At 48.3% G+C, this 23,846-nt stretch overlaps 1 protein-coding gene across 1 annotated transcript in view; it reads left to right on the top strand.

The window, feature by feature from the left end:
* Positions 1 to 7,506: 7,506 nt before the first annotated feature.
* The window catches only part of LOC147700385 (uncharacterized), a 77,461-nt gene continuing 61,121 nt past the window's right edge, over positions 7,507 to 23,846 (top strand). Inside the window, exon 1 of the mRNA XM_086935758.1 lies at positions 7,507 to 7,673. The gene's annotated coding sequence lies outside the window, so the exon portion shown is untranslated. The remainder of the gene's footprint in view (positions 7,674 to 23,846) is intronic.

Raw genomic sequence — 23,846 nt, 5'->3', positions numbered from 1 at the left:
CGAGACTGTTGGTGAACGTGAGGACTTCAGCACGGATGCCTCTGTGGTGTCCCAGGACACATGTGAAACTTACACTTCTGGAAATAGACAAGAGGAGAATGAGTTTGAGGAAGCGGAGGGTAATCTAACGTACAAAGAGACTGGAGAATCCTCACTCAGCAAGGAGGGAACCGCTCAAGCACCTGCCGGTGCGTCTATGTGTGATGCAGAAGGGACTAAGACAAGCACCCGGCAGTTTTGGCAGGCATCTGAACAAACCCAGTAGATATGATGACTTTGTTTGCGAATAGCACCTCGTTGTGAATTACTTTAACTTTGCAACGCGTTTCCAAATGCCTTCTCATTAGGGAAGGAGATTTATTGTGCCTTTATCCTTTTTCTATTTCCACTATCTTTAAATGCGCGAGCTGTCCCCAGCGCGTAATTGGTTAAGCCTGCTGGAATGTTAACAGCTGACTTTGTGTTTGACAGTTGAGTGAGTTAGTGCCTGGCTGGGATGCTCACGCATGCTGCGGTGTGTTGTCTTGAGAAATAAATTACTACAACACTTCTACTTGTTCCTGGAAGTCCATACCTAACAATTTAATATCTGTATTTTTTTAACAAAGGGGTGATACAGTGTCTTGTGGGTATGTGTAGTAGGTCCCTTCTGATCCCTGAAGGATCCAGTAGGAAATGACACAGTCATTTGGAGGTGGTTAATAATAGTTTATGACACAGTGCGTGCAGTTATTTATTTATTTATTTATGCATTTTTATATAGCGCGGACTTTACCCGAAGGAGTCAGAGCGCTTCACAATAGGAACAGAACTGGTACATGAGGAGAACATTACACATGAACAGATTACAAAAGCAGACGTTAAGTTACATAAGGTAAAGTGACAATTGTGAGCAAACAAAATGCATGAGGTAGCAAAAAGTGCACAGGAGGACAACGTGACAAGTGTGCAGGTTACAAGAGAAAACAAAGTACAATTAGAGGTATAATACTGCAATATATGCTAGACACTCAGGCACAAGAACAAACGTTACGTAGGCAATGGTGGCACTTGTGCAAGTATCAAAGGCAAACAAAATGTGAGAGGTAGCAAACCATGTGTTACAGGGGAAAAGTGGTGTGTGCATGTTACAAAAGAGTACCAAACACAAGTACAAGGATAATACTGCAATAGATGGCCAACACTCCAACCACAAGAACACACTGGGAAGGCACTTCCATTGTCATGGAGAGTAGAATTTTCAGTAATGGGAGGTCTTCCTTCAGATAATAGAGAGGACGTGAATTACTTTTGGAGGTGTCTTTGGAACCACAGAACTTTGAGGTCCCTTTTGAAGGCCTGGGAGGAGGCGGTGGTCCGGAGCTGAGGCGGAAAGGAGTTCCAGATTCTCACTGCTTTGTCTGAAAAGGATTGGGCCATCGTTCTTTCCTTCTTGAAAGTGGGAGGTTCAAGCAGTAGGTTTTCCGCATTACGTGATGGTCTACAGCCTCCAGAGAGTTTCAGTTTATTCGCCAGATAGCGAGGAGAGGAGGAGTGCAAGGCTTTGTGAGTGATACAAGCAGTCTTGTAGATAGCTCTAGCCTCGATGGGAAGCCAGCGGAGGGTGGATAACATCGGTGTGATGTGGTCGCTTCTTTTGGCCCCATAAATGAAACGAGCTGCTGAATGGAGAATAGATTTAAGGGGGGACAACTGGGATTTGGGGAGGCCAGTAAGAAGAGAATTGCAGTAGTCTAGTCTGGAGAGGACCAGCGATTGCACCAGGGTTATAAGGTCCTGCTCCGGGAAGAAGGGACGGATTCCCCAAAGAAGGCGCAGTTGGTATCGAGCAGACTTTGCAATGGAATTGATGTGGGAGATTAGATTGAGTTTTTTGTCGAGTATGACACCAAGGGATTTTGCGCTGTCGACAATGATGGGTTTATTGTTATGTAGATTCATATGATCCATCCATGATTGCACCGGGGGAGAAGAGAGTGAGGAGGAGAAGAGGAGGAATTCAGTTTTGGAGGGATTCAGAATCAGTTGATGAGTTGACATCCAGTTTTGAATGGAGTCGAGAGTAGAGCTTAGGATGGAGAGATCGTGAGTGGAGGCAACCTTGAGGTAGATTTGAGCGTCGTCTGCATAGAGATGATAGTGGATCCCGGATTACGTAGGAGATTTCCCAGTGGTTCTAAATAGAGATTGAACAATGTAGGTGCAAGTATAGAGCCTTGAGGAACACCTTGACCTACCGCCACAGGATATGAGAGACTGTTCGCTATTTTGATCATTTGGGATCTATCAGCGAGAAAGGAAGCAAACCATTTAAGCACAGTGCCCTCAATGCTCATTCTCTGTTGCAGAATGTTGAGGAGGGTGTTGTGATTGACAGTGTCAAAGGCTGCAGAAAGGTCAAGGAGAATTAGAAGACAGGACCCCCCGAGTCGAGTATCCTCAGCGCGTCATCAACCACTTGAAGCAGGGCTGTTTCAGTGCTGCAGTTTTGAATGAAGCCAGATTGGAAATTGTCAAGAAGATCATTGTCCTTGATATGACGGGAGAGTTGTTTCGGTACACATCTTTCTGTGATCTTCGTAAGAAAGGGTAAGTTAGTGATGGGGCGGAAGTTGTTAAGGTCAGTCGCATCAGCAGTTGGTTTTTTAAGCAGAGGGGTGACCTGCCCAGTTTTGAAGGAGACAGGAAGGGAGCCTTGATAGAGGGAGAGGTTGACCAGAGTGGTCCAAAAGGAAAGGGAAAGGGTATAGAAGTCAATGGCAATGGCACTGGGGATGGGGTCCTGATAATGGTTGGAGGGCTTTGTTTCGCGGATGCACTTGAGAAGGGCATCTTCAGAAATGGGGTCAAAGTTCTGCCAAATGGCTAAGGATTTGCACTCCTCTGGAGGGGTAGGATGAGCGACCTGATCCACAAGTGATTTCACTTTTTCATCGAAGAAAATAGCAAAATCCGCTGCTCTCTTTGCAGAATCCTCCAACTTGGAGGTTGAGGGAGAGTAGTTAGGAATCTTTTGGGTCAATATTTGGCTGAGTCAAGGAGGGTTTTGAAGTGCGCCGCTTTCCCAAGGAATTTGTGCTTGTGGTACTTGGATCTTGCTGAGGGAAGCGTGGCCAAGTTATCGGTGGAGGGCACTTGCCTCCATTGTTTCTCCAGGAATCTTAGCTGCTTCCTTTCTTCATAGAGGGATTTGTTGAACCAAGGTGCTGAGGGAGTGGGCCTTATCCTTTTGCTTTTGAGTGGAGTGACATTATTGATTTCGGCTGCAAGAACTGTGAGGCATTGGGAGGTGAGTTTGTCAACATCTAGGTTCGGGTCTGGCCTTGGAAGTGATAACAAAGCTGATTCACAGAGGGGACCGACATCAATATTTTTTGCATCACGGAACCAGGAGATAGCCCTCTTGGGTTGGCCAAGAGTTATAGAGTGTTAGACCTGTCAGCCCTAGGGTGGTCTTCCCTGTATTTTTTTTGCCCTTGCCTCATTTTATTTCCACCTTCTTTTTGTTGGCCCTTAGGTCTTTGGGTACCTTTTCATGGCTTATCCATGTTAGGGTGCAGGTGCTCTCTACTTCAAACATGGCTGCCACTGGCCCCTGCTACTGCAGCGTGGTCTTTTAGTGTAGCACCCTAGCTGCCAGGAGCTGGCTGGATCCCCATACAATGTTGCAATGCCAGCCACCCATCGCCTGTCCATAGGTAGCGTAGGGAAGCTCCTGGAACCTTCCAGAAGAAAGGCGGAGCTGATTTTTATCTGGGCATATATAAGCAAGGGGGGGAACTTTTTCTAGTCAGTTGGGGCATCACTGACCTGGGGAACTCACGCAGGAGTTTTAGGCGGGAGGGCCTAGTTAGGAACTTATGCTACTGGGAGTGACAGGATTTAGGTGCTGCCTCTTAAGCTGAGTGAGGTGTCCTAGACTAGACTCCTGATCTGGCCCAGCGGTAGGGAACCCCAGGGCCCATCTGCAGTGACTGAGGAAAACTCATCCAGCCTCCAACTCAAACCCCCCCCCCAACTTCAAGAAACCATCACCTAAGGGCGCAGAACCATCCAAGCGCCAAGAAGACTACTTTCCTTTGACCAGAGACTGCTGGGGGATCGACCAGGTACTGGACTGTGCTGCCCTGCGCACTCACAGCCTTCATCTGGGCCCCCCTGGCCCTACCTGTCTCCCCCTGACTGAACTGCTCTGCTGTCTCTGCTAAACTGTGTGAGAAACGCTATCTTCTGCTCCCCCCTGTCCAGTGCTGTATTTGAGACTGTCCGTCCTGTCAGGAGTTTTGAGATTGCCTTCCCTCCTGCCGGCCCTATCTGCTGACTGTCTGGCTAAGCGCTGCACTCAGTTCCCCTGCTCAGCGCTGCGACGGAGATTACTGGAATTGACCCTTGGCCCTGCCTGGGACCAGCGCTGTGAAGCCCCCTAAGCGCTTCTCTGAATCGGCGCCAAGCGTTGTACTGTGTCGCCCTGAGGCGCCTGAGGAGGCCTTGTCACCGCGACGACTCTGAGGTGCTTCCGGCCTGTCCTGTGGCCGACAGTCCCCGCGCTGCGACCAGCACCGTCATTGACCCCCTCGGCAGCCCCCGGTACCAGGAGAGGGCCGCCGCATCAAGTTGGTCAGGCCGCGATAGGCCTGAAGCCTTCCTGGGCCCTTGTCACGTGAGCGGGAGCGCCACCGCGTCATCGGCCGCGCCCCCGCCCAATCCTCGCAGCCATTGGCTGTCCTCGCCGAGTCTCGTGTGGAAGGCCCGGCACCCGGAGCAGGACACGACTCCTCGCGGAGGGGGTCAGGAGCCAAATCCGCCCCTCCGCTTTGCCTCGCAGTGTGTTCCCTTGTCCCCGGCGGCGGTGCGCTAAGACAGCGCCCTGCACCGCGCCGGGCAGCGGAAAGCCACGCGACCGGTGGAAGCTTCTCCCGCCTACCCCCAGACATCGCAAGGGCCCCGGAGGGCCGAAGTCCAAAGGTAACCCCCAGGGGAGGAGGGCGGAAGGCCGGTTTTTAGGCCCCGAGTTCGCCCCTCCCCCGGGGAGCGCTGTGACTGGGCCCTGTTGGCCCCATTGAGCCCAAGCAGTCGTGAGGCCTGATTTATGCATGAGGTGCTGGGGCCAAGTAACTGTACATGCCTGAAGAGCAGGCTCTATTGAATTAACTGTTTCCAGCCCCTTGGTAACGAGATCGATCAGGTCATTGACTGTTGGTGTTTGGTGGCCGTCATGCGGCCTGTATTGCCCATGCTTACTTATATGTTTTCAAGCCTGCTGACAAAGTGGCGATACTTTTCCCTGTACTGAATTTCTTGCAGGGGAGGGCTTCTACAGTTCCTGATGGGGTTCAAACCTAATCCCTAGGAATTCATTCCAGCACTATTTTGATGATCTGATTTTGGTGACTAAACTGTTGATATTTACAAGAGGAAATGCTTATAATTGCTTCCTGCATGCTAGTCCGTGGTTTATGAAAATACCCTTTTAGCCTGCTGAAGAGTAGACGCGACAGGCTGTGTTATTTCAAGTTTTCTGCTTTACTGGAAGTATTTACTGAAATGTTTCACCATTTTACAGGAAATGCATTTTGGAAGGCTTCCATGAAATGCTGTAATGTGGTACTTTAATGAAATGCTGATGATTTGCTAATGCATTAATTGCTTTGATCTAAAGCCTACATAAAAGATCTTGATTTTCAACCACAACTACTGGTGTGGTCTCCATTATTGCGCCCACTTCTTGTCTCAGTGGATGAGAGTGTTAAGTAGCTGCTTTACACGTAAGCCCCTGGCTGCCTTCCTGCTTGAGCCAAGCTACCCCCCTAGAGAAATGGTGGTCCCAGTTCCTACATAGAGTGTGATAGTTGAAGAGAGAATGGGATGAGGAGGTGGTCAGACCAATCTACATGAATAGGGGTTTTGATAGAAAGCATGCCTGCTTTAGAAATAACGAGGTCCAAGATTGAGCCCTTAGAGTGAGTTGATTCTGTGCAGTGTTGGATAAGATCGTTTGCAGAGAGGAAGGTGGCCAGGGAGTTTGCAGAAGAGTCTTGGGGTAGGCCCCAGTGGAGATTGAAGTCACCCACGAAAGTCTGATTGTCACTTTGCGAGTATTGGTCACTGATGAAGTCAGTGAGTTCCTCCAAAAACGAAGGGCCACTACGAGGCGGGCGGTAGATGACATGGAATCTGAGGCGTGAACGGTGGTGCAATTGTAGCTCAAGAGAAAGGCATTCAAAGGTGTGGGAGGAGCTGATAGGAGAAGCCTTGCGTTAAAGGGAGTTTCTAAAGATGACTGCAACACCTCCCCCGTGCTGTCAGTTCTATCATTCCTAAATATAGAATAGCCTGTGGGTAATAGGAAATCAAACATAGAGTGAGAGGTATCTTTGAACCAGGTGTCTGTGAGGAAGAGCATGTCAATATTGTGATGGGTGATGGTATCGGAGATTTCAAGTTTGTGTTCTACTGCAGATCTGCAGTTGTGGAGCAGACAGCGCAGCTCTGTCAAGACTGTTTTGGTGACGGGGGCACTTGGGCTCTGAAGGGTGATCGGGATGTTGTACTTATGAGGGGGTGTTCGGGAGGGTTTAGGTGGATGCTTAGTTCTGACAGAGGAATAGTGTAGATAGTAGGGTTGCTAGGGTATGAAGGTTGAAGAAGGGTGGCGTTCAAGGGCTTGTGTGAGTTAACGAAGTTTGCAGATGATAGGTTGAGCTTGGCTATATCGGGGTGAGGGGGCGAGGTGCATCTCGTGGGAAGTTGGGAAGGAGTAGAGGTGCAAGGAAAGGTGGAAATCTTAGAGCTTCAAAGTGAAATGGCAGCAGTAAGCTGGGAGATGGAGGTGATAAGCGAACCTAGATTATTTTCCAGAGAGAGTAAGGCTAAGTTTAGTGGCACTCTGTAGAATAAAGAAGTGCACTGCAGAGCCCCATGCGTGGCATGGTCATTTACATTCTACTGGGTTGAGGGGGACGCTTAACATGCCATGTCATACTGTATGCATTATTGATGCCAGCTGAGCTGTCCATGTCCTACAGATGTCTGACATATTGCAATCCTACGGTATACAGTGTTCTAATGCCTGTGTACTTTTTTCCTATGTTCTTCCTTAAACTCGAATACATGAATATTTTAAAAAATAAAGAAACTTTACTCTTCTCGCCCAGCCTATGTTTTTGCTGCGTGGCTTTTTCATATTTCTGGAGCAAGTCCAATAAATTATGTCACATTTTCCAGCGTGTGGGGGGGGGGGGGGGTGGGGGGGGTGTTGTGTTATCCTCCCCTGGGGGGGGGGGGGTGGGGGGGGGGAGGGGGGTTCGGTCTCTTCTCCTCCTTCGGCCGCAGGTGGTTTCAGCCTCGAGGCCGCTCAGGGTCACTGCAGCCAGAGCTACTGCTGAGTCCGTTCTCTCTTTCGGTTTAGTCCCTTGTGTCTTTCTTTTACTCTCAGCTCCAGACCGGAAAGCACGTGATTTCCTCTTCCGGTCGTCGAGGGCAGAGACAGCACCAGCAGTAAATGCGGTCACTTCCGGCCTCTTCCTCGGCTCCAGCAGCGGTAGGGGTGGAAGGATCCTCGGTTTGTGCGGTGACCTTCACCCTCTGACCCCGGACGTCACCCCCGGCCTCGGATTGTCAACTTCACCGTCCCAGACCGAGGGGGAGAGGACTGTGAGCAGGGGTCTGCCCAGGTAGAGTCTTCAGTCCACTGCACCCCCCCCCCTTCAAGGCATGCCCTCCACCCCCCCCCCCCCCCCACCACCCGGGCTGCGACCCTTCAACCCCCCTTCAAGCCATGGCCCCTCCCGGGCTGCGGCCTCTCCATCTCACCTCTTCTCATCTCCCCTCTCCTCATCTCCCCTTCCCACCTCTCTTCTCCCTGTCCCATAGCTCCCGTCCCTCTCTTTGCCTCACACCGCGGCCCAGAGAAACCCTCCCTCTCAGCTTGGACTCTCAGAGACGGTGCCTGTGCACAGAGACTCCCCTGCACAGTGAGACCCTGCTGCTGGTGCAGGCAGGGTCTGACCTTATGTGTCCCAGGGCAGGGTTCTATTTTCACATATATAGCGCTTGATAGCCCTGACAAGGTGTAAAGCACATGTTAAAAGAGCACAGTACACTTTCCTCGATATGGATGAAAAAGCTACTATGGATGGGGAGTGTTTTGAAACACCGAGGTTCAGACGTATTTTTTTATGTGTGCCGCTGCACCTATTCATGATTTAGAAGTACCAATGAGTGGATAGTGGGACACTAACGCCTTGGATGGGACAATGTGTGTGAGAGAAGTGTTGTCTATGTTGTAACTGTTTTGGTAGTGTGCCTGTATGGCAAAGACTGACCAATCTATGTCAGAGCAAATATTTAGCAGAGCATCAGTGTACGGGCAAAGTATGAGAAAAGATGTGCTATACCTTCAAGTGGATGCCTACAAGTTTTGGCTTGGTCTCTGTTGGATGTGAGCATAGGTAGTGCCCACTCATGAAAGGATGCTATCCCTGGGGAGGGTACAGCCTTTCATCATTTGCAGCGTGGGTGCTCACAAACTGTTTTGCATCGGACAAAAATACTGTGGTAGCCTCTGCATTAGGGTATTGGACTCCGCCCTTCTTATTTCAGGCCTGTATCTCTCCCCCATAATTTCTTTCTCTTAAGCTCTTGGCGGCCTCACCGTACCCCCGAGTATCATGGGGCAGGCAAACAATGATAGGACGCCCACTGCGCATCACCCCTAGCGGCTTTCCCGTTTTTTAGGTCGAGCAGACCTTACTCTCAATGCGTGAGCATTGAGAGTGTCTGCTTCAGACCTTTTGCCGCCCGTATTTAGGAATGAGGACAGCTACCAGACGCGCGCTTTGACGAGGTCAGATTTCACCTCGGGAGCGAGCGTCTGGTAGCTGCGCATGCGCGAAGCAAATCCCTTGCTCACACACAGACACAGGCAGCCCCCACCCCTCTGCATGCACGCACACACACACACACAGGCGCGCGCATGCACACGCAGGCATACGACACACATACAGGCTCAATCACACACAGTCACGCATGCGCACACACAGTCACGCACGCGCGCACACACACACTCCCCCCCTCCCCTCCCAGGCATACACACAGGCACGCACTTCACTTCAGCCCTGGGCCCCACTCACCGACTGCGCTCTTCCGGCGGGCTCCTCACGGCGCGGCGCGGCTCGTCTCCTCTTCTCAATCGGGCTCGCGGACCTCGGGAGGCGGGACTTCCGGTCGGCCGCGACCTGATTCGCCGGCCGGCCAAGAGCTTCCGGGTCGCCGCGGGCAGCGCGGCGGCACTCCGTAATATGAACTTGTTACTTCATAAGGTAATACATAGGGTGTTCTCCAAAGAGACTTACTTTTTTCATCCGCTTTATCTGATCTAGTTGATTTTCTTGGCTGCATCTTTGAGGCTTGAGATTCACCGTGCCAGGTAGTGTGCTTTTTTTCATTTTCAAATGGACGTAGGAGAAAGGTTTCTCTTTTGTTTAATAATAAAGCTTGTGGCCGGTGTGGTGAGAAGTACATCTTTGAGGACGACACTTGCACACACTTTGAAGTGGACGATTATCCAGCAACCTGTACTGGAATCGAATCTGCATATGTATGCCTACTGACGCCAGAAGGATTCTGGAAGACGAAAAATGGAGCCGACCTCCCATTCATGACCAGAGTCCTGCAAGCAAAGTAAGAACTAGTCGAAATGAAGTGATATGATCTGGTGGTACAACTGAAAAGTGTTTCAGATCCTCCTGGACATCTGTAGTTCCTTTAGTGCATGTCCTAGTGCTCTCTGGTGTCAGTGTCCCCGAGTGTACTGGTGCCGCTGCTACTGAGATCTCAGGGTTTTAATTCACAATCCTATCACAAGTGTGAATGAACGTAAGATTCAGGTACTTAGCTGTTGCCTTTCGCCTCCTATCAGCACTGGTTTGAGGAACACTACCGAGTCAGCACCCCAGATGAAAGGAAGCGGTTGTGTGGTGGCGCAGTGATTCCTCGTAGTGCAACGTCTTTTAGCGGATGTGGGTGCGTGCACAGGACCTCAGGTAGATTATGGGAGGTTTTAAGCAGCGTTGTCTTCAGGTGCTAGAGGACAGTAAGTTTAAGGGCATTTGTTTCTTATTTAAAAATACTATTAAGCAGAATCCTATTTAAAAAAGGCAAGGAACCATATTTTACTTTGAAAACATCGAGCAGTATAATCATTTACCTTGTGGCGCTGATCCAATCCTGTTATTATCCCTTCAGTTTTTAGTTCCATTGTATGTCCTCCGCTGGCGCCAGTTCAGCAACACACTTGCACCATCATATCATAAACTATTTTAAAGTTGAAACAGCCCACATGTAAAAAAAATGTTGTGTGGTTTGGCTCAGCCTCCACGACTCTAAGGATACTGTGTACTTTTGGTTGCATTTGAAATATTTCCATTTCCTCGATTTATTGCTGAGAATAAAACATATAAGCTTGTATTATATGTTGGGAGGATATGTTTACTTGTGCAGCTTGATTCAGCAGATGGACTGTTGGAACACTGCTTGTTAGATTTACGTCCTCCTCCTTCTCCCTTTCATTCCCCTTAAGAACCGTACAATCGGGTGTTCTTGTTTATTTTCGCTTCCAATCTTTTGGTGTCAAGTGAGGCGTGATTCTACATTGAAGTAGGATATTTCACCATGTTAGTTGCCTTTCTTCTGTTTCAGGTCCTTTACCTTATGTGATCTCTCCATGCTGTCACTGATTTCTACCTGTCAGGGGCCTCTATTTTAGGGTTTTGTGAATGTACTGCAGTGTTGTGACAATGGAATGTCTCAGTTGCATCCATCTAGATATGTCAGCTGCTTTGGGTTTTCTGAGTTAGCCGAGAGTGCTGAGGCATCCCTGAGGATAACAGTGGAGCACAGAACGGCAGACGTCCACACAGGTTACAATAATTGAGACTGAATTTATGCTACAAGGGACTTGATAGTAGAACTGTGCTCCTTCAGTGTGCATCGGGTTGGTGTAAATCTGTTGAGTAGTTCTAGAGAAGTAAGCATTTAGAAAAGTTGGCTGAGGGGTGAACACTTACATCATTGCCATTTAAAACCACAATTCACAAAATTGCGAATCCTGTCAATCAGATTTTATTTTTTCAACAAGTATGTGACTCTCACACTGTGGAAAAAAAATGACACAGCCATGTGGAGCACCTGATAGGTGCCTGACCCCAGAGGAGTGCCTTGTGGCTACCGAGAGGTCAGAATTGTGGGCTAACATTTTTTTGTTTGTTTTCTGGAATACAATTGCAATTTTAAGGAAAATCGCAATCTCGCAGCTGCCATTTTATGAGCCGCACAAAAGATAGCATTGTGAGCAAAATATCAAAATTTTCAACAAAGTTATGAATTTTCACTAAATAGAAAAAGTAGTAGGGATAATAGTTTTCCCTTTAAAAGGGGGAGAGGGTAATCCCACTGTATGCAGAAAATAAATGACTAGCTGGATGGGCTCCATTCATGAGTAGCTAGCAACAGGTTGGCTACCCAATCTCTGCGAACAAACGCACTACGAAAAGCAGCCCGTGTGACGCAGGATTTGGTGCCCGCAGAAAGAATACTGTAAGCAGTGGGGTTTGGCCACTGACAATGTGCTAGGCCTGGCCAAAGGCAAGGTCTACCGGCTACTGTACAGGTCTTAGTATTAATTATAAAAAAAATTAAGCCATTGTTATTTGTAATATCAATACATCTAAGTCACGTAAATACAACACACATTGCATTACAAATGCTATAGGTGTCACATTTGCGAAAGTTATAATTATTGGCAATGTAAATGACAAAGCTATTAATTTCGCTATTTTCAAAACCAACACATAAATAAAAAAATTGTCATTTACAATACCAATAGCTCAAACTTTCCCAATGCGAGACCTATTGCATTGCAAATGCTTGTCTGTCCTTGATTTCCATAGTAGAGGTGCTGCAGGAGTAACCTCATCATGCTGATGAAATTCAGTCTTAAATTTAAAGGGTGTTGGGGTGATACAGTTGGGCATGTTTTCACTTGGGCAGTAAGAAACATTTGTTTTGCATCAGTCTCACTTCCGTTTTTGACAAAGAAACTGGCCACTGTGTTGTGACACAACATTGACGGGCATCGAAATGGTGCTATATGCATCTAGAAAAAGATAACTCTGATCATTAATGCACTTTCTGTAGAGATATGTGCTTTCTGTATTTGCAGTTTTGAACCATATTGTAGTCTTTAGCGATAACGTGTCTCCTGCATAGCACATTCTGTGACATGCAGATGACAGATTATTATGTCAAAGCCTAGTCTGGTTTGCTAACGACAACTTGGGGACATTCAGAAAGCTTCTCTGGGGATGCAGTCCACCCGTGGCTTACCGTTTGCTTTCTAACTCACATTTTCTTGCTTTCTATTTACTGGCTTTATTTGTTTTAGGCTGTCCAGCTTGAGTCTGTCCTTTTGGTTGCCCAAACCTTATTTACAGTATCCGCCCGAGTGTTCCTTTTTTGTAAACATGCATTTAAATCTTGTTCCGTCACATTTGCTGTACATTCAACGGGAAATGTCAGGCTTTGTTTTCCAAGGAGCTTGGTGTTTACTTTTCTTTCTCTTCAAAGTGAGAGGATTTCAGTGACAATCATGCTGGCTACAGGGGGTAATTCTTGTAATTCCGAAGTGTGGTGGAAACAAACATTTTAATGCCATCAATACACAAGGTGATGATATCTCCACACATTATCGTTTGTGCGCTGTATACTTTTAGCAGTAAAACTGTATGTTTGTGCAAATGATGTGGTATTTCAATTGAAGATGTGTTGTTTGTAATGACAGTGAGTTACCACACCATGCATTCTCCATTTGACCCCATTCCACTCTACTCTGCACCACTGCACTCTACTTTGCAGCACTCCACACTATGCCTCTCCACTCTATGCCTCTCCACTCTATACCACTCCGCACTGTCACTGCACTCTACATCACTTACCCTTCCCTCTATGCCTCTCTACTCTGCGTTACTCTATGCCTATGCACTCTACCCCCTCTACTTTACTATGCACCACTGCACTCTACCCCACTATACTCTACACCATTGTAATCTAAATCACTGCACTCTACGCCACTCTGTTCTACTCTGCATCACACTACTCGACACCACTGCACTCTACGCCAATCAACTATACACCACTGCAATCTACGACAGTCTATTTTGCAGCACTGCACTCTGACACTAAGCTCTATGCAACTCTACTCTGTGCCACTGCATCCACGCCGCTGCACTCTATTCTACGCCACTCCATTCCACTGCACTCTCTGCCACCACACTGTACTCTGCATCACTCCACTCTACACCACTGCATCGTCCCACACCACTCTACTCTGCAACACTGCATTCCCCACGACTGAAATATACGCCACTCTACTCTGCAACAGTGCATTCTGTGGCACTCTACTGCCCTCTATGCCAATTCGCTGTACACCACTACACTCTATGCCGCTCTACGCCAAGCCACTCTATTCTGCTTTGAACCATTGCACTATACAGCACTCTACTCCATGCCACTGCACTTTATGCCACTCTACTCTGAAACAATCTACTCTATGCCACTGCACCCTACACCAATCTGTTCTACTCGACTTTACACCACAGCACTCTATGCCAATACACCCTACACCACTTTACTCAAAACTAATATACTCTATGCCATTGCACTCTATATCACTGAACTCTGCCACTCTATTCTACTCTACACCACTGTACTATACACCACTCTACTGTGCACCACTGCACTCTCAACACTTTACCCTAAGCCTCTCTACTCTGCACAACTCTACTCCATGCTGATGCGCTCTGCTTTACTTGGTAGCACCGAACTCTACACAAAACCCGTCTAGGCAACTCTACTCTGCACATCGCCACTCTACACCACTCCACTTTACACCATTCAGAAACATTCTACTCTCTGCCACTGTGCGCTATTCTGCGCCACTCTATACAACTCTACTCTGCACCACTCTACGCCAAAGCACTCTACTCCACCAATGTGCTTTACGCCACAGCACTCTATGCAAATCTACTGTGCACCACTGTACGTTACTCCACTTCGCTCTTGGCCACTCGGCTCCACTTTACAACACTTTACAACTCTCCACTCTGATGCTCTGATGCTCTACTCCATTACACTCTACTCCACTCCGACAGTGTACTCAACTCGGACAGTCCACTGTACAACACTCTACTCCACTCTGCTATTCTACAACACTCTACGATGCTCTACCCAACTGTCTCTACTTCATGCCACTTTACTCCACTCTATGCTACGACACACTATTCTACACCACTTTGATACTCTGCCACTCCACCCTAAAACAATCTACTCCACTCTATGCCACACCACTGTACGCCAATCTACTCTGCTGTACACCACTCTACTCTACAAAACCATACGCCACACAACACCCAATATGCCACTCCACTCTACACCACTCCAGAACATACTATACTGCCCCACAAAACTCTGCTCCAATCTACGCCCTCTACTCTATGACACTCTCTGTGAGAAGTTGGCCTGGCATATTTATTTTGAAAGTTTTATATAGCGCGAACAAGATCTTTGCAGATATCAGAGCGCTTTACAAAAAACAACAACAAGGGGTAGGAAAAACAAGAGAGCGATTAACAGGCTTTTCAGCAAGGAATAGTTATAGGTAATAGATGAGTAGCAAAATAGGGTAGGTACATGAGGGAGCATAGTCAATCAGCTAAAACAATAATACAAGTAGACAGTCAGATAAATGAATATTACAAAAGGTGCGGAGTCTCAAATAGTTCCAAAGTGAAGTACAAGTTTTAGGTGAATTTAGCCATGAGGATAGCTTTCACTTCTTTCTTAAAAAATGTAGTGGAGGTGATAAGTCTGGTTTCTGGAGGGAGTGAATTCCAGATCCTGGGTGCCATTCCTGAAAAGGAGCGCTTATATGTATTTTCCTTCCGAAATCTATGAGGTTTCAGAAGAAGATTCTTTGTACTTCTTGTGTTTCTTGAGCCACCAGAAATTGTCAGCTTCTGAGTGAGGTAGCCGGGTGAGCTGTGGTGTTTAGCCCTTTGGGTCATGCACACAATTTTCAGATGTATTCTGACCTCAAAAGGCAGCCAGTTTAAGGATTTTAGGTCAGGGGAAATATGCAAGTGTTTTTTTGATCCAGTGATAAGCCTCGCTTCAGCGTTCAAAGAGGCTCTCAGGGGTGCAGTTGTGGAAAGGGGGAGTCCGCAGAGGGCGACGCTACCGTAGTCTATGCGCGGCATGACTAGGGCTTGTACTGCAGTTTGGAAGTCCTTGGCTGGGAGGAAGGGTTTAAGTTTCCTCAAAGTATTGATTTGGAAATTAGCTCCCTTAGTAACCTTGCTGATATGCTGTTGCATATTGAGATTGGCGTCAAGTGTTATGCCTAAAGATTTCGCTGAGTCCACGATGGTAGGTTGGACATTGAATGCAGTTAGGTGCTTAAGCCAGGTTTGAGTGGTGGAGCTTTTCGCGGAAGGTGAGATCAGAAGGAACTCAGTTTTCAGACCATTGAGTTTGAGGTGATTATCGGCAAGCCATGATTGGGTGTTTCTGAGCGTTGTGTTCAGAAGTATGATGTCTTTGGGGGATTGTAATTTCAGATATAGTTGGGTGTCATCAGCGTACATGTGAAAGTGTACATTAGATGCGTGTAACAAGGTGGTGAGATGTTCCATGACCAGGTTGAACAATGTTGGCGATAGGGAAGATCCTTGTGGGACGTCTAATGTTACAGGCACTGGTGAGGACATCAGGTTGTTGCTCTTGAATTTCTGAGACCGGTTATGTAAAAAGGAAGTGAACCACTTGAGTACAGTCCCAGATAGACCCATTCTGGTGTTTAACAACTCGAGTAAGTTCTCGTGTTCGAAAGTGTCAAATTCTGAGGAGAGATCAAGAAGGATGAGGAGGCAGGAATTGTTTTGATCTAGGATTTGGAGGGCGTCATCAATTATGTGTGTCATAGCAGTTTCAGTACTGTGCCCTGCTCGGAAGCCTGATTGATGAGGGTTGAGGAGGTCAAACCGATCAATGTGTTTTGTTATTTGGAGTTGGACGCATTTTTCCAACAGTTTGGCAAGGGTGGGAAAGTTGGTAATAGGACGGTAATTGTTTAGGTCAGTAGGGTCAGCTGTTGGTTTCTTGAGTATAGGTGTGACTTGTCCAACTTTGAGGGAGTCAGGGATGCGTCCTTGTTGAAGTGAACTGTTGATAATTTTGGTCCAGAGTGGTAGAAGTAGTGGGATGAAGTCCTTTACAGCGTTAGCAGGAAGGGGGTCTGTGAGGTGATTAGAAGGTTTCAGTGTGGTGAGCAGTTTGTTAATTGTTTCTTCTGAGGTAGGTGTCAAAGGATGACCATGTAGCATGGTTCTTTGGTTCATTGGGTGTTATGCTGTGGGGGTTGGAGTAAAGGCTTACGTCATTGAGGAGATTGTTCCTTATGTTATCAGTCTTTAGATTAAAAAAAGCAGAGAAGTCTTCACAGGATGGTGTATCACCTATAGTGCTATGTGATGGTTGGGGTTGTTCCTTGGATTGTGTATTGATTAGTTCAAACAGTTTTCTTGGTCGGTTTTTTGCTTGGTCTTGCTGGAGGCTGAAGAAATCTGATTTTGTGCGCTTGATTTTCCTGAAGTAGGTGTTTCTCTTTTTCTTCAGAGTTTTAAGGTGCAGTGCCGAAGGGGCTGATCTCCAGGTGCGCTCTGCCATACGCATGGCCTGTCTATCTTCGTTGACGGGTACCCTCCACAGGAGCACCGGTGGGTGCGAGAGCAGAATTATCCCCCAGGGAGATCCACGCTATCCTAGTGGTAGCTGTGGTGAGCAGCCTTCAGGCTAAGTCTTGAAGGAATGTAAAGCGCTTGTTTTACCAGTCTATAATCTTGTGAATGACCAAATGAAAAGATAACCACACCAGGTATATATATATATATATATATATAAAATATAGGTATTTATTCTAAACACATCCCTCTGGTCTCTTTATGAGGCTAGAGGCAAAAGTACATACGGAAAAATTATTTAGCACACAGTAAATTAGCACAATATACGTTGAGCCCCAGGGGCGTACCAAACCATATATTAAGAAAGTGATATAAGTACCATGACTTACATAGAGCACAGGACTAGGGTCTGTAGAACCGCGTGGGCCACCAGGAACCACCCAAGTTAGTGACACAGGGGACCCACGGGGACGAGTGCAGTGTCTAAACACAGCCACGAATCATCATTAACTGCTAAGGGAAAGTCGTGTTTGAAAAATTACAGATTAAGGACTCTTAGAAGAGGACTTGGAGCAAACCCCTTTAGAACTAGTAGGCTCTAGAGTCAACACCCACAGGAGCACCGGAGCACTCGAGTTACCTCACCCAGGGAAGCCGGGTGCATAGGTGTCTTTTCGTGTCGGGTTTCATCGTCTATTTCACTGGATAGCTGCTGTTAAGTGCTGCTGTCGTCCAAGTGGAAAGTATCTGGAGAGATCCAAGGGTGGATCGGAGATCTGAAGAACCTGAAAGCAGAGGGGACAGAGTCTGGGTCACTAGCCAGTGACCAGGAAGGCGATGAGCGGATGCCCACCGATGTCGGGTGATTTCAGGTGAAGAAGGTGAAGCTTGACTCTTCAGCCACGAGGTCCCGGAGACGTCGACGACAACCAGGAGCTGGATTCGAGCTGTCCCACAAAGGATGTCTAGTGCTGCGGTGTCGGATTGGACCCAATAAGCCTTGGCAACAGCAACCCACGCAGAAAGCAGAGATCGGCTTTGGTGCAGACCAGCAAGGTCTGGGAGACTCACCTCTTGGTAGGGAGTCCGGGCACGTCTGGAGCAACCAGGGAAGCCCAAGGAAAAGTAGAGTTACCTTCGAGGGGAGCCACCAGTCAACAGACTAGGGATCGCAAAGGAGCCTCAATTGGAAATGCAAGAAGCAGACCATGGAACACTCTTGGAGTGTAGGCCCACAATCTTTGGTGCAGATGATGCTCGGGTGTGGGCTACAAGTAACCCAAAGCACAACTTCAGAAAAGCTTGGGAAGTCAGTGCACTTAGCAAATGTGCACGGTGTCAGGAGTTCAAGTTCCACGTCACTCGTTCAGGCTTCGGGCCTCAGCTTTGCTGGGGACTCGGTCAGCCTTAGAGAAGTCTGGAAATCCTCTTCAGGGGCTTCAGAGTCCGGCGGGAGCTGCGAAGATGCAGACCGGCAAATGCTTCGTTGGTGCCTGTTTGAACAGGGGAGTCACTCCTTGACCCCAAGGGAGATTCTTCCGTCTTCTAGTTGAAATAGAATGTTGAGGTTCCAGGATATATGTTGCAGAGTTTTGTCCAGGTGTAATCTAAAGTCCTAAGGACTGGGTTCCTATACTTATACTGTGTTGGACATATGCTGGGGACCCACCTTTGGGAGGGTCTGGGAAGAGGGTTGGTTACACCCATTCCCTTTGTCCAGTTTCGTGCCAGAGTAGGGGCTGAGTGCCCCTGCAACCGGTTTGAATTGGGATATGCACGGGGCACCAAGTGTTCCCCCAGCACTGTCTGAAAAGCATTCATGAATGCACTCACCCAGCCCCAATACACTAAAGCCTGTCTGGGAGGTGGTTACACCTCCCTGTGACAGGAAACCTATTGTCCAGGCCTCCCCTGCAGGAGTTTCGTCCAGCAGCAGGAGGTCAGACTCCTGTCTGAGGCAGCAGCATCCATTTTGTGATGCTGAGGTTCTTTAAAACTATTACTGGTCAGACCAGTGGGTACATGTCTCTCACTCTAGTGGGTGGAATTCTACCCCCGCCGCCAGGACTGGTGGGGGCGGGTAGGATTCCAAAGTGGTTGACACCAATTACAACATGTTTCGATGCAGTCATTCCAAAGTTAGCATTCACCACAAAGTTATAATGCACTTAAGAGTATATGGTCTGGCTACATCACAGAACAGCCTCAGATGATGGATTCCAAAAGCTGCAGAGGTTTCCTGCTCATGCATGGCCCCCCTCTCACACAAAACCAAGCACTCTGCCTTCAGGATTGTTAAGGCCTGCCGTAGGAGTGACTTATAGGTTTATATGTGTCTGTTATTAAAGGTAGATATAGGTAGCCTATCTTAGTAAGGGGAGCATGCACCACCTTACCCAGGTTGCAGTAGCAGAGATGTGGTGTCATTTTGGAAGGCTTCCCAGGGATGGCATAATACATGCTGCAGCCCCTGGTAGGCTGCTGGGGTACCCATGCCCATGGTACCTAAGGTACCATATACTAGGGACTCACAAGGGTACCCCAGTAACCAAACTGGAGTGTACCTAAAGTACATGCTCTCATTTTAGAGAGGAAGCAGGTAGGCTGGAGTCCTGATTAGCAGGGCCCCAGCCAGGCTAAAGTCGAGAAACAGTGAAACACCAGCAAAAAGTGGGGGTAACCATCGTAAGCAGATCCTACTCTCCTACACTCTCTTCCCTCCACAACACTATATGCCACTCCACTCTACGCCATTCCATGACACTTCACTCCACACTATGCTACAAACCTCTTGTCTAAACCACTCCACGACACTCTACTTTAAGACACTCCACTCATGCCACTAACCTTAAGACATGCTGAACTGCATTCAACAAGCCAATAGCTCTTGCACAGGTGAGATCTATTTCCTGCGCTAATGCTTGTTATTTTATGTATATGGTTAAGTGGGTTACTGCTTTTGACACAGAGAGCCGTTTATTACTCGCATATCATAAATTACAATCCTTCTAATACGGAACAGTGAGCTATGAACTTGCCTCAAGAAACTGCATGCAGACTACAAGGCATGGGTTTAGAACTTTGTTTTTTCCCCTCAATCTGTTGTTGGTATTGTGAGAAGTTGGCCTGATATATAATGTTCACTATTCTAGTGAGCACTTTGTATCAGTCCAAACGACCCTTATTGATGATTGGTTGTAAGTCAACCTTATAGACCAGCTATCCTAGTAGCATGGATACGAGCAGTCTTCGGGCTAAACTCTAGAGGGCGTGTTAAGCCAGCTGTTATACCATCACATATACCCCTTGAACACCAAGTGAAAGGACACCACACAAGTGTTATGAAAATAAACAGTGTATTTATTTAGATCACAACAGCCCTGGACTCTTTATGAGGACAGGGTACTAAGCACACAACAAAACTCTTACGAAAATACTATAAGTCGCACATTTTACACAAATACCCGAGGGGCACGAAAAACCATATACTCTAAAAGTGGAAAGCGAAATTACTAGCAGGTAAGTACTAATCTCATAGGGTTTGGAATCACCAGGACTGGACTTCTGAACCTTCAGATTACTAGCAGGTGGCCTAGGGGACTCGGGTGCCGAGTGTGCACTCTCACGCGGGATGCGGGACAAAGTCTATGGATGCTAGAATTTACAAAGTTAGTGTTATCGGACGAATCCGACTAGGTAGAGCTGAAACGAAAAAGGATCTGGACCCTTGGATAGTGAGGCTATGCTGGGGCACCGAAATGCCGAAGTTACCTAGCCCAGGGGCTGCGGATGCATAGGTCTGGAAAGACGTCGGGAATCCTCGTTGCAGTCTATGGAGCCTGAAAGAAGAAGTTGCTGGCAGGCGACCAGTGAAGAAGTTCGAAGTGATCCAAGCCTGGATAGAAGATGGAAGACACCTGTAAGCAGAGGGGACCAAGTTCTGAATCACTAGCCAGTGATTAGCTGGGCACCAGGATGGCACCGGATGAAGTCACCTCGACCAGGTGAGTGGGCGACGCTGGGCTCTGCAGTCTCACGGACCAGGAGGCGTTGTCGGCGACCAGGATAGAGTTGCGAGCTGTCCCACGATGGTATATGCTGTCGACGTCGCTGGACCCAGGATTGGGGCAACAAGTCTTGGCAAATGTAAGCCCACGCGCTGGACTCAAAATGGCGTCTGGAGTGGACCAGGAGGGTCCGGGGTGCTCCTCTGTTGGAGGGGAGCAAGAGCCAGTCTGGAGCAACCAGACCAGCAGTGTTGATTTCGTCGTCGGGAAGGCCACAAGCCAGCGGCTAGTAGCCAGACAACGCGGTGAGCAGCAAAAGAGCAGAAGGGCCCCACGCAGATCTCGAGGAGGCTGGGAGGCTGAACTTCAGTGCTGGAGCTGCTCAGGGTTGGGGCTTCTCGGACCCCAAAGCACTCACTCGAGGATCCCTCGGCGGTCGTGCTGGGCAAGCGTCATGCAGTCTTGAAGATGGCCGGTCCCTCGAGGTCTCGTGGCACCCACGGATCTCAGCTGAGCTGACGATGTGGGTAGAGGTCAGAGGTGCCAGGGAAGCCGGGTTTCGTCGTGCTGGTCAGTCGGATTCCGGAGGAAGGACATGCAGCAAACCGCAGTGTTCTTGGATGGTGCCTGCGTGTGCAGGGCGACTACTCCTTAGTCACAAGGGGGGAAATCTTGAGAAGAAGTCGAGAGTTCCTTTCGTAGAAAGTAGTTTCAGGATTCAAAGATGATCTAATTTGGAAGGGGGCCCGCTCCTACCTTTATACTAGGAAAAGGGGCTGGCACGCGACTAGGTCCTGCCCATGGGTGGGACCAGGAAGGGGGTGGTTACACCCCTCTCCCATGCCGGACTTTCCCCAGGCCAGGGGCTGGTGTGCCCCTGGAACTGGTTCTAGCCGGCCTATGCATAGTGAGCACCGGGGTGCCACTTGCAGTCACCTTCCTCTAAAGCCCTGCCTACCCAGGATACACAAAACCCTGTCTGGGATGGTGCTAGCACCGCCCCTGACAGGAAACCCTTTGTCCCAGCTCCCCTCGCTGGAAGGACTCCCAGCTGCAGGGGGTCAGACTTGTGTCTGTGGTGGCAGCATCCATTTTGTGATGCTGAGGCTCGAGTTAACTTTAACCGGGGTTCACAGTTACATACATGTCGTGTCACTCTAGAAGGGTGGAATGCTAACCCCGTCGCCAGAATTGGCGAGGGGTTAGTATTCCAATTCGTATGACACCTTACTCGACATGTTTTGATAAAGCAATACCAGAGTTAGCATATAACCGCGAGGATTATAATGCACTTAAGAGTATATGGTATGCGTTATCATGGAACAGCTATTAGGACTTGGTTCCGCAAGCTGCAAACGGGCTCAGCTCATGCCAGAGCACCATCTCACATAATTCCGAGCACTCTGCCTTCAGGATTGTCAAGGCCTGCCATAGGAGTGACTGATAGGAATCTATGTGTCCATTTTAATGGTTAGATATAGGTATACTATATCTAAAGCAAAGGGTGTTTACACCACCTTGCCCCAGCTGTCGTGCAGCCAGTTGTGTCAGATTTAGATGGCCAGCCAGGGGTGGCATAATACATGCTGCAGCCCCTGGTAGGCCCTGGGTACACCTATGCCCTGAGTTACAGGGTCTAATAAGGTGGGCCAGTACCAATTGGTAAATGCACCTAAGGTACACGTGTCAACTTAGTGAGAGAACAGCAAGGCTTTGGGTCTGATTAGCAGGCCCACAGCCAGAGAAGTCGTAAACCAGTGAAGCAAAAAGCAAAAATCTTGGGTGATCATAGGATTACAGACCCTACTCTCCTACAATACCCCTCCCCAAACTTTGGGACAATAAACTAACCTTGACCAGGTGAGTGTTCTTGCTCTAAGTGGAAATACCTGGAGAGCCCATCTGCATTGCCATGATCAAGTCAAGTCAAGAGATTTATATATCGCGCTACATACCCATAGGGTCTCAAGGCGCTTGAGGAAGGGTGGGGGATTACTTGTCGAATATCCGAGTTTTAAGTTGCTTTCTGAATGCTAGGTGGTTCTGAGTAAGGCGAAGGTGAGTAGGAAGTGTGTTCCAGGTTTTAGCTGCCAGGTAGGAGAAGGATCTACCTCCCATGGTGGTTTTGTTGATGCGAGGTACAGTGGCAAGGGCTTGGTTGGAGGATCGTAGCTGACGGGAGGGGGTGTAGAAGGACAGTCGTGTGTTGAGGCATTCGGGTCCAAGTTCGTAAAGTGATTTGTGTGCGTGGGTTAGGAGGCGGAACGTAATCCTCTTATTTACGGGGAGCCAGTGGAGGTTTTTTAGGTGACCAGAGATGTGTTCTTTACGCGGGATGTCTAGTATGAGCCTGGCTGAAGCGTTCTGGATGCGTTGGAGTTTTTTCTGGAGTTTTGCGGTGGTACCGGCGTATAGGGTGTTTCCGTAGTCTAGGCGGCTCGTGACCAGTGCGTGGGTGACCGTTTTTCTAGTTTCGGTGGGGATCCAGCGAAATGTTTTTTTGAGCATGCGAAGAATGTTGAAGCAAGATGATGAGACAGCGTTGACTTGTCTGGTCATCGAGAGAGAGGAGTCCAGGATGACGCCCAGGTTCCGTGCGTGGTCAGTTGGGATGGGCGCTTTTCCTAGGGCAGCTGGACACCAAGAGTCATCGGAGGCGATGGGGGAGGTGCCTAAGATGCCAGGTCTATGCTCCACTGTAAAATCCATCCCCTTTAGGGAAATGGACCACCTAAGCAGTTTGAGGTTTTCACCCTTCATCTGATTTAGCCACAAGAGGGGCTTATGGTCGGTCTGAATCTTGAAATGAGTGCCAAACAAGTATGGCCTCAGTTTCTTCAGGGCCCAAACCACAGCAAAGGCCTCCCTCTCAATAGCTGACCAATTTTTCTCTCTGGGGGTCAGCCTTCTGCTTATAAAAGCAATGGGCAGGTCATGGCCATCAAAATTCAGCTGAGATAGAACAGCTCCCACACCCAACTCAGAAGCATCTGTTTGGACAATGAATGGTTTGGAGTAGTCTGGACTCTTTAGGATAGGTGCTGTG

The sequence above is a fragment of the Lissotriton vulgaris genome, chromosome 8, assembly GCF_964263255.1.
Source record: "Lissotriton vulgaris chromosome 8, aLisVul1.2, whole genome shotgun sequence".
NCBI classification, from domain to species: Eukaryota; Metazoa; Chordata; class Amphibia; order Caudata; family Salamandridae; genus Lissotriton; species Lissotriton vulgaris.
The sequence above is the reverse complement of the archived record's forward strand: the minus strand, read 5'-3'. Positions and strand labels throughout refer to the sequence as shown.